The sequence below is a fragment of the Lonchura striata genome, chromosome 1A (genome assembly GCF_050655825.1).
Source record: "Lonchura striata isolate lonStrDom1 chromosome 1A, ASM5065582v1, whole genome shotgun sequence".
NCBI classification, from domain to species: domain Eukaryota; kingdom Metazoa; phylum Chordata; class Aves; order Passeriformes; family Estrildidae; genus Lonchura; species Lonchura striata.
The window spans coordinates 31,976,911-31,987,661 of NC_140741.1; the positions used below are offsets into that span (position 1 = coordinate 31,976,911).

Consider the following 10,751-nt stretch of genomic DNA (forward strand, 5'->3'; position numbering starts at 1 on the left):
TAGGTGTTATATAATTTGACATTCACACAGATGCAAATGTTAAGTTTTCACAGACAAGCTCTTGGTGGGAAGGTAGGTCAGGATGACAAAATTTATCCCCCAGTAAATGATAAACAGTTTCAACAGCAGCAATGCTTGCTATTCTTGTAGGTGGATTAGTGTTCAAAGTGTCTGTGTACAATGCACTTGGGCAGTTTTGTTTAAGATTTTGTTATTCACACTTCTGAGACTCCTCATAAATGCCTTTTTTTTTTTTTTTTTTTTTTTTTTTTTGTGCTGGTTTTGGCTGGGATAGAGTTAATTTTCTTCATAGGAGCTAGTATGGGGCTGTATTTTGGATTTGTGACGGAAACAGGAGTGATAACACAGGGATATTTTTGCTGTTGCTGAACAGGGCTTACACAGACTCAAGGCCTTTTCTACCTCTTATATTGCCCCACCAGTGAATAGTCTGGGGATGTGCAAGAATTTGAGAGAGGACACAGCCAGGACAGCTGACCCCAGCTGACTCAAGGGATATTCCAGACAATATAGCATCACATTCAGTATATAAAGCTGAGGGAAGAAGGGAGGAGGCAGTTCAGAGTGATGGTGTTTGTCTTCCCAAGAAACTGTTGCACGTGATAGAGCCCTGCTTTCCTGGAGATGGCTGAACACCTGCCAGCCCATGGGAGGTGGTGAATTAAGTCCTTGTTTTTGTTTATCTACTAAACTATCTTTATCTCAACCCTCAAGTTCTCTCATACTTTACTCTTCTGATTCTCTCCCACATCCTTCACAAGGATAGTGAGCAAATGGCTGTTTGATACTTCATTGCTGGCTGGAGTCAAAGCATGCCATCTATATAGCCAATGCCTTAGTGCCATTTATCAGGCACAGGATAACACCATTTCTCATCTCGGATTCCTCTGGGACACTCACGAAGTCTGATATAGGTTTTTGCGCTGAGCTGAATTATCTCTCTGCTACACATCCCCAAATCAGCTTTTAAACAAATCTTTCTTATACACCAATAGATGACAAATATCCGTGAAGACTTTAGGCTAAAGAACCTAAAAGATTCAAGTCAAAGCGTGGCAGTAACAATGCGTTTCCACTGCGTTGTGTTCAGGCTCAAACCTCAGCAGTGGGTCGAAGGGCCGGGATTGAATCCGCCGGGCTGTCAGAGGGTGGCAATGTAAGAACACAGAATGAGCCCAGGGCCAATTAGCGGCGCTGCTCCAGGCCGGGAGCAGCGGCTTTCCCGACACTGCCACATTCATCCCTTTGTCCGCCGCATCCCTTTGTCGCACGCGGCTTCCTGCGGACACCGCGCTAAACCGGGCGGGGGTTCCAGGGAAACACCGCGCTTCATGTGCGGCTGCCTCGGGTGCAGAAACCCTTCCAGACAGACGGACACCTCCTCTGAGTTACAGCTCAGCCGTGCCTTGCGCCAGTCTGAATTCCCTCCGGACACGCCCGAGGAAATGGAGCAGCCCCGGAGCGCTGGGCTGCATCCCGCTCTGTATCCTCAGAGCCTGCCATCTCTGTAGGAGCTCCTTTATGGCTCCACGGGGAGGTGCAGGGCTTGCAGATAGATGTCCATTATAACAAAACAGGGCAGAAACTGACCAAGATTGCTGGTGACTCCTGTTTATGTCACCCTTTCTTCCTTTGCTCATAACTAAAAACTCTCTCTCCTCTAACTATCTGTGCAGTCCTGTATGGTCCCGGTGCTCCCAGCCTCCAGGTGTTCCCAGGAAATGGCTTCCTCCTGACCCCCACGCTTACTGGGCTTAGGTACCTTCTTACTTGTTTTCAACAAAATACTCCCGTGGTGTGCAGTGTGACAATTCAGGTGACAAGGACTGAAATACTCTGCTTTGTGCCAATTTGGCTGGAAGGATTAAACTACATCTTACTATACCATGACAAGGAATACCTAGGAAAATAAGTGTTTCCTGTTGCCCATTATTGCAGGTGTGCAAGATATCAACAATGTACAGGCTGGACGGTCAAAACTGCCATTTCCCCCAGTAAAAATTTGCTAGATTTGCCTTTCAAAGTAAAAATGATCTTTCCTTGTCCTGACTTCTGCTGGTAGGGTTTGTATCAGTAGATGCTGCTGAGGTACTGGGGTCACTGAGGGGAACATCTGCAAGGAGCACCTGTGGGGCTGAAATAAGTTTTCTGTCAGATCCCTGTGTCCTGGTGCAGAGGGAGGATGCTCTTTCACAGACTAAAGTAAGAGAAATGTTCACTTATGTTTTTGGAGTACCTGTAATTGTGTAAATATATTTGTTTCAGACCTGTAGCATTATGACTGTTATTCTCCCACTAGGGCTGAAGTTCAGCGTCTAGTGAGATGAGTAATTATTAATTTGAAGGTAAGAAACATCTTATTGACAAAGTGCTACAGGACCTTATTTTGTACAAGTTTTGTCCTTCCTGCACTTACAGAAGAGCTTGCAAGAGGAATGGGTGTGTAGTCCCACTTTGACCATAGCACCTTATATTTTGTTTTTGAATAGTATTTGTTGGACAAAAAAGATACAATGTAAAGGGAATTTTTCACAAAATCTTTCAATAAATTCATGTATTAAAATGTATTCCTTCCTCAGTCATTTTACTGTCATCATTCCACGTGGCACATCTTATTTGTAGGGTGAGATCTCTTGGAACAGTGACTCATCTTTTCCTTATAAAGCACCATGCACGCAGAACAGTATTATTAAAGGAATAATGATGGGATCTGCTCATCTCTTAGAGACTGGGTCAGAGATGACTGATTTTGTGTCAGATGCCAATAAGGTTGACGTCTAGTTTGTGTTGTATCTTGGATAAAGCTGGGGACTGATAATACAAGGGCTATAAAGTTCAGAGGCCCGTGGATGCAGACTCAAAGCAATTGGGTCTTAAAATAGAAACCAAGGATCAAAACCCTAAAGAAGATGCACCATCAATGCAAGCAGTTTGCATTATATTCAGCTGAGATTCTCAATATCACTGGCAATCAATCATATCCTAAAATTGGTAAATCTCATGACATAATGCAATAGTGCTATTCCACTGAATAAGGAGATCCCATAAAAGCAGTTATCTGTCCAAGAAATTAATTTCATTAATGAATGTGTAAATTCATTTATTTGCTACTGAGAGATCATTCTACATAAATAGTTAACCTTGGATAAAATGTGGTAAGTTTGCAATTCTTATTTCCTGAAACTTCTGCTGATTATCTGAAGCATGAAGTTATAAATTTATGGAGAAGGGTGTGGGAAAGACACAGTCTGGTGCTTCTCAACAATAAGACAGAGTTTGAATACTCACTGTAAGCTGCTTAAACCACAGTCTCTGCCTACTCTTATATATATACATTGCTACAGTATAGTGCTATTGGCGTAGTATTGTCAGTACTTAATGTTTGAAGCAATAAATACAGAGTGCTTTTAAATAATTGACATGAACAGATTCCAGACAAACTAGTTCATAAATTTTCAGTCTTGAACAAGGTAATCCTTAGCAGATGCTCATGATTAGGAACATAGATATTTTAAAAATGCAATAAAATTCTCATATTCATTCTCAAATCTATCATATTAACGTAATTATCTGCTTTAGTTTGGGATGATCCTGAAAAACTTCATCACTTCTTTAGTTAGTATCAGATATTTATAGCTTAAGCAAAATAGAAAATGACAGAAGAGCGGACAAGCTGTTTATATTGGCTAAAGAAATAATTATCAGATTATTCATGGCACTGTAAAGAGTAGGAATTATAAGCCCAGCCGTTGTAATGTGATTAGCTAATGTTAGTTAAGCATTGCGGAGACAGAAAGAACTCTACAAAGGTTAAGCATTATTATTATCACTGTTAATTCAGAGTGATGGAAAGCACAGTGAAACCTCTTACCATGTGCCATGTAAAGCTTGCAGAAATCGAAATTTAGAGCTGAAGGATGGAATAAAGAGCATTACCAGCTGGTGAGCTCTTTCTCTTTGTTCCTGGCTGAGGTCTGAGTAGCTGGTCATTTGAAAAGATGCCTCATAGACAGTGACAAAGACACAGAATCCATCACAGTAGGAGGGACCAATGTGGGTCAAACTGTGTGCCAGACTGACTCCCTCCAGCTGCCCTGTGGGCTGTCAAGTGCTGTACAAGGGGCAGCAACCCTGATAGCTGCAGGTTGCCACTCACAGCACTCCTTGGTCCTGGTAGGCCTTTGGACATAATCCATATTGGCATAAGCATCCTAGAAACACTAACTTTCTTTGGCTTCAGTCTTGTATTTCTGAGCAATTCTGCATTTATGTCATAAATTATTGCCTTAGGCAAGATTTCTTCTATGTTTTGCATAAAACAAAGGTACTTCATTGGGATGGTTGTCCCACCATTATTTTTAATGTAGAACTAGTTGAAAATAAGCATTTTTTTAATCCTAAAGGAAATTTTGGTGTTCTAAAAGCAATACTGTTTTACCTTGGAAACTGAAAAAGCCAACAAACTGTTGCTATACTAAGTACTAATTCTAATATTAATATAACTAATTAATCACTTCACATTATTGATATATTTTTCTGTTCAGATTTAAAGATATAATTGAAATAAATTTGACATATATGACTGAAGGAATAATGCATACTTTGATAGAAATTAATTCTGTCAAATATTTAATCTTGTTCTTCCATGCTAAATGTCTCTCTTAAGAACATCATTAGACAAAGGCCCAGTCTTTCAGAAAAATCTAGTAAGAAATCAATGTTGATGAATGAAGGCACAGTTTCTATTAAACTGGTAAACTATATTTCAATGTTTCTGGAATGTGTTTTCAAAGGACCTGAAGGTGCCTAGTCCAGCTGGGATGGGAAGTTACTTTCTCTCGTCAGATTTATTGCAATATCTGTGCTAAAGTGCAAATCTATAGTGTTTTGCAGATTCACTAACTAGAGAAATTGGCCATCCCAAAGTATCATGAATCTGACATACTGGGGAGGAGAAGCAAACAGATGAAGTCACAGAGAGAGGAGAAAGCAATAAAAAGAGAACTGTTGGAAATCTGATTTACCATGTGATATTTGGAGCCTGTTCCAGCTATTGGTGAGTCTTACCACTGACATCAGACTTTCTGGTTCATTGAGAGCTGACATTCAGAATAACAGTATTATAAGGGCTCTTAAAAAATCTCTGAGAGAAAATCTGAAGTGATTCAGAGGATGATTCATTTATATTGATAGCAAAACATTAGCAGTAGCTAAACATGACAGATACAGTGTGTACAGAGACAGCCAAGCCAATTCTAATTTGGAGTTTTGAGCATGCATTTGTGATTTAGTCATCTAAATAACAGGATAACAGGCTGTGAGCTGTGAGAAGCCAGCCTTAAATAAAGGGCATTGCACTATCTCCACTGTGCATATTCCCAGAGGTACAAAATGTTTGTCCCCTTAAAATTAACTGTTCTCAGTTTTGGGGTGTGATTCAGACTAATATTTAAAATATTATCTCTGTCATTGTTTTCCAGCTAATTTGTATTATGAGAAGTGAATTTAATTTAACTTAAGCTTCCTCTATGTTACAGAATTTGGCGTGCATGCTTCTGCTGAGTCATCACCTGTGATAAGAAAATTGAGCTGCAGGAGCACCACTGGTCAAAGAGTCTGTGCACTATGTGTCCTCACAATTTGCACTTTTCCTGGTAAAAGACCATGTAGGTCTTTTGTCACTTTCTGATGCAATGAACTACGGGATGTGAAGTAATGTATCACAATGAAAGCAGGTCACACCACAGGCACAGTGGGTAGACTTTTCAGTTTTACTGTGTGGCACAAATGAGGAATTTAGAGCATAAAACGTGGGGGAAATTATGATAAATGGACAATGTCCTTCCCAGTGTGTCATTCTGACACAGTCTGTTCTCTTATGCTTGTCACACCTGTGGGCCCAAGTGTCCCAGTCTGTGGTGGTGTCTGTGTCAATGAACATGCCCTCTAGCTTGGATTTCAAAGAGCTGCCCAGTAAAAGAATATCCATCCTGGTGGTGAACCCATTTTTAGTTATGCTCTGGCCTGCTGAAATAATGAAACTTTTGGAGGAGGAATTGCTTTGCAAGGAAGAGAAAGGGCCCTTCAACAAAGATCTAAAACTTGAAGTAATTTGTGAAGTTGTTAATTTACCATCTGAACTTTATTAACTGATTTGGCTCATCTGAAGAAATTTCCATGTATTTGTAGATCTAAAGCAAACAATGGAAGGTGCAAAATTTTCCCATATGAAGGGCAATTTCTCCAAGTACAGATTAGAAGAATGCTGCCAGTGAGCCACCAGGAAAATTCCAATCAGAGTCTGACTTTTGACAGTGGTTGAAGGGGTAGTTGTGGTAGGAGGAAAGCAGGAGAACAGCAGGATCCTAAGTGACAGAGGGACAGTAGGAGATGGAAGAATTAATTGTCCACCAGCTTTGGAAATTCAACATTGGACCACAACAAAGTTTACTGTGATGTTGGATAATGGTGGAGTGCATTTCCAGTAAAGTATCAAGAACACATTATTCCTGGTGTGTTGGGATGCCTGAGTTAAGTTTCTTGCATATTTAAAAAGATGTGACCACTTTGGTAGCTCTCCTGGAAGCCATTTATTTCTTAATTAGGAATTCTATAAAAGTCCTCAAGAGTACAACGATCTTGAGAATCTAGACAAATAAAACAAATATATGAAATTAAAGAGGCCAAACTGAGTTATTAAAACACAGTATCAAAACTGTTAAGATAGAGACAGGCTATTCATTGATCATATGTCACCTTTTCTCTACAGGAGCACCCATCTTTCCCAAGGTGCAAATAGATCTTTTCATTTTCACTTCCACTGAAAGCTTTACAAGGCCACTCTCACAGGGAACAAGAGAGACAATCACTGGGAGCACATATTTCTGATTTAACTTGTATTTTTTATTAATACTAAGTTGCTATTGAAAAATGAGGTGAAGACCAGTCTAAGCAGAGGAATTACTAATGAACATCTGGCATGGCATGTTAAGCAAGCCTGCTTCTTCATTACAATGTAGAGGGGAGCTTGGGGAGGCACTCAGGACCCTCAAAAGGAAAGACTACATGTATATCAATAAAATGATAAATCCTGGTGTTCTTAGACTCTGCAGCCAGAGCAAACAGAATATATAGCAATATATAACATTCTTAAAATAAAAATCTCCATCCAAACCACCCACTGGAAAGGCCACTCCCATGCCAGGAGAGCCTACTGTTTGGTAGAGGGACCTATCCCAGGGACCATACTTGTAGTTTAGCAAGATGCAGAAGAACAAATTCCCGTGCTTGGAACCTCTCTTTAAACTGTGTACTCAGCTGGAGAGATACTATCAAAGTGTGTACAGAAACCTCTGAAGGCTGTTTCCACTGCTGTTTCCTTGGTGTAGCTATGGCAGGATGATTTTGGGTCCAAACACTTGTTCTTTGTAGTTCTATAAGAATGGGTCAAGGAGCCCTTGTCACATTAAGTTTTTTCTGAATCCTTTTCTCTTCTGTGGTCTTTCTTTATCTTTGTTGTATTGTGCTGTCAGCAAAAAGAACCCTTCTGACACAAAAGACAGCTTCTCTGTTCTTTGGTTTAGGGATTTTCCTATTTTGTGTGTACCTCCCTAGGGAAAAACAGGTTTTCCATTGGGCTTTCCCTTTAGTTCAAGCACAGTTTGTCCACCGCTAATGACATTTTTGTTTGTGCTGTAACACTTTCCAAAAGGGTGGGGAGAGGTGTTGGAAAATCTTCTGATGGCTAGCTGTGTATGGAAGTGTTTAACAACACAACAATTTCATAACAAGAATTGGGATTATTTACATTACCTAACAAATTCCCCAAAACACCAGGCTACTCTCACAAGGCCTAATCCTGACTTAAAGAGCATCTCTTCACTCTCTGTTCAGCAAAATGTTCTTTCATTGTTCAATTTGAAAATTTCAGCTATCTTGTTAATATTCAGCTATCTTGTATAAAGAAAATAGAAAATTTCAGCTATCTTGTATAAATATGTTCAAGTGGCATTTCACTACAAAATGTTGAGACAATACATCTTGGGTTTGCCATGTTTTGGTAGCAGGGGTGCTATAGGAGCATCTTCTGTCAGAAGATTCCAGAAGCTTCCCATTTGTCCAATGGAGCCAATGCCAGCCAAAAACAAGACAGACCTGCTGTTGGCCAAAGCTGAGCTCTTCCACTGGAGAGAAATCAGTGGAGAAATTGGGAATGAATTTGAGCTTAAGAAGAAGGGAAGCACAGAAGAAGATGTTTTAAGATTTATTTTTAATTCTCATTGAATTGTTCTGATTTAATTGTTAATAAAATAAGCTAATTTTCCCAAGTTGAGTTTGTTTTGGCCGTGACAGTCACTGGTGAGGAACCTCTCCCTGTCCTCATTTTGACTCATGAGCCTTTCATTATATTTTCTCTCCTCTGTCCAGCTGAGGAAGGGAGTGTTCACAGTGGTGAACACCTGGTGTCTAGTCAAGGTCAACACACCACACAGGAGCACAAAGAATATTGGCAGAATTGCTTCTACCAGCTAAAGGACAGCTTCCAGAAGCATGAAAGATTTGTTTTCATTGATATGAAACAAGAAATGTCTTGTGTAAATTGATTCCCACAAGTGAGGGTCTTGATGCGTATACACGATGATGGCAATCAGATAAATAAGCATTTTTATTTAGTACAAACATGATGTTACAGTATTTGAGTAAGAGTATTAATGAACAGGCATGTGTAGTTTTGCAAAAAAATGTGATGAAAAATCTCTAATGTCCCATTAAACTAACATAATTAATTATATAATGAATTAATTATATAATTAAATTATATAATTAAATTATAGGTTTTCATCTTCTGTGAAAAAAAAAAAATGAGCAGCACAGGTTAAGAATACAAGCAAAAATACAGAATCTGTGTTCTTGTATTGGCAGGGAAGAAATCCCTACCAATATTGAGTGAATTCCACACTGCTCTTCAGCTCTCTTTCCATTTCCTTTATGTGAAGAGTGCCTTTTCAGCAGCTGGATCCAGCTCTAATCCTCTGAGGTTCTCTGAGCTGGAACCACTGCTGTGCAGCATTACACATGCAGTGAGCTGCCAGTGTGGGGTCTGCAGACTCCGAAGCAAAGCCTGTGTGGAACTCCTTGTGCTGCTTACACACATTATTTGTTTGACTAACCCATAATATTGAATAAGTTTTCTTTAAACACAGCAGTTTGGTTTAGGCCCAATGGGTTGTTGTTTTTTTTTTTCCTCCTTGAAAGATTTATTATTGAAATCAGTGGTTTACATTCAGTTTAAAAACATGCAGTGGAGTAGGTCACAGTCTCTTTTCCACATAGCAGTTTTGCAGACTTTCTTCACTATAAAAGGAAGATAGTCTTACTGATCATTTCCAGGAGGAGGGTGGATAAATGTTTTCCTTCCAGCCCAATCTCCATTTCTTCTGTACAAAGTATGACATAGGGTAAATTATGAAGAGTAGTAAGTGCTTGCCTATCTGGCAGAACAGTCAAAGTTTAATGCAAAATAATTTTAAATGATGCTGAGTGTCCTGTAACAATAGACTCAGTACCTCACAATTTTTGGTTGTTTATAAAAAATAAAAACAATCCTATTAAAAAAACCCTCATAAGGTCAAACTCCTAGCATGCAGATAGCAGATTTATATTCTTTAGAGCAAAATCTGTTTCAGTTCTAAATCTAGTTGAAATTGGCAAAGCACATCATGATATGTTTTCAGCCTAGAAAGCTGAGGGACAGGTAAAATAATTATACATTATAGAAAATATTTTATAGAATTGAAGATTAAATATATAGAAAGAAATCTGAAAATCCTTACTGATAAGGTAATGGACTACAATGCTCAATATCTACAATTCTTAATTTTTAAGAAATTTTATATTGGTTTGTGCATTTCTGTATTTCTTAATTCCAAAATCTCTCCCAAAGGATTAATATTAAAAACCTTTAAAAAGCAATAATAACATGAATATTAATGTTGAGGCATCACAGGAAAAATATCCCAAAGGTGACAGTTATTAAGATGTTTCACAGATTCATGTCATCTTCAGATCATTTTCTCCAGCACTTCAGAGAAGTAGAACAGAAGCCCAAATGCTGTGACAAATAACAAACAACAGTAAGATGGTCTATGTGTACTTGCAGATCTGTTTTGCAATAGATCATTTTCAGGTTTAACTTTGCTCCAATAAAATGGGAAATAAGAAAAATAAACAGGATTCAACATTCTGTGCAAAATTACAGCATTTAGGCACTGGTCTGCATGGGTTTACAGCTTCCCTTGAGAGCCTGTGCAATCTGCCTCCTATGACTTCTTTCTGTACTCAGGCTTTCAGGAGGAAATATTCCTTCCTCCTTCCTCGTGTACTCTGGCCCACAGCTGAGGGTCCCTGCAGTTGCACCAAACAGAGACCCATCAGTAGCAGCTTGTGCAAGGCACTCATTTTTTGATGGATACAAATAGTTTTTAAAAGTTCACGGTTTCCTTGTGGGGACTGACATATCCCAGAGAACAGATCATACACTGTTTGTTATAAAGCTTTTAAGGAAAACAGAGGAAGACTTGAATAGTGGCAAAAATTCAAACAATTTAACTGGAATTCAAGTAGCAAAACCTCTGTGCTTTGCTTTGAAACCTTACTGGGAATACAGAAACAGTAGACATGAATCTGTGTTAAATATGACTACACTTCTTTTTTTTTTTAACTATTATTTC

The 10,751-nt window shown here is 39.0% G+C and overlaps 1 long non-coding RNA gene across 1 annotated transcript in view; it reads left to right on the forward strand.

Annotated features, from left to right (window-relative positions):
• Nucleotides 1–8,952, forward strand: part of LOC144246266 (uncharacterized) — a 99,899-nt gene extending 90,947 nt beyond the window's left edge. The window contains exons 3-4 of the long non-coding RNA XR_014951957.1: nt 4,905–5,077; nt 5,559–8,952. This is a non-coding gene — a long non-coding RNA (uncharacterized LOC144246266). The remainder of the gene's footprint in view (nt 1–4,904; nt 5,078–5,558) is intronic.
• Nucleotides 8,953–10,751: the final 1,799 nt, after the last annotated feature.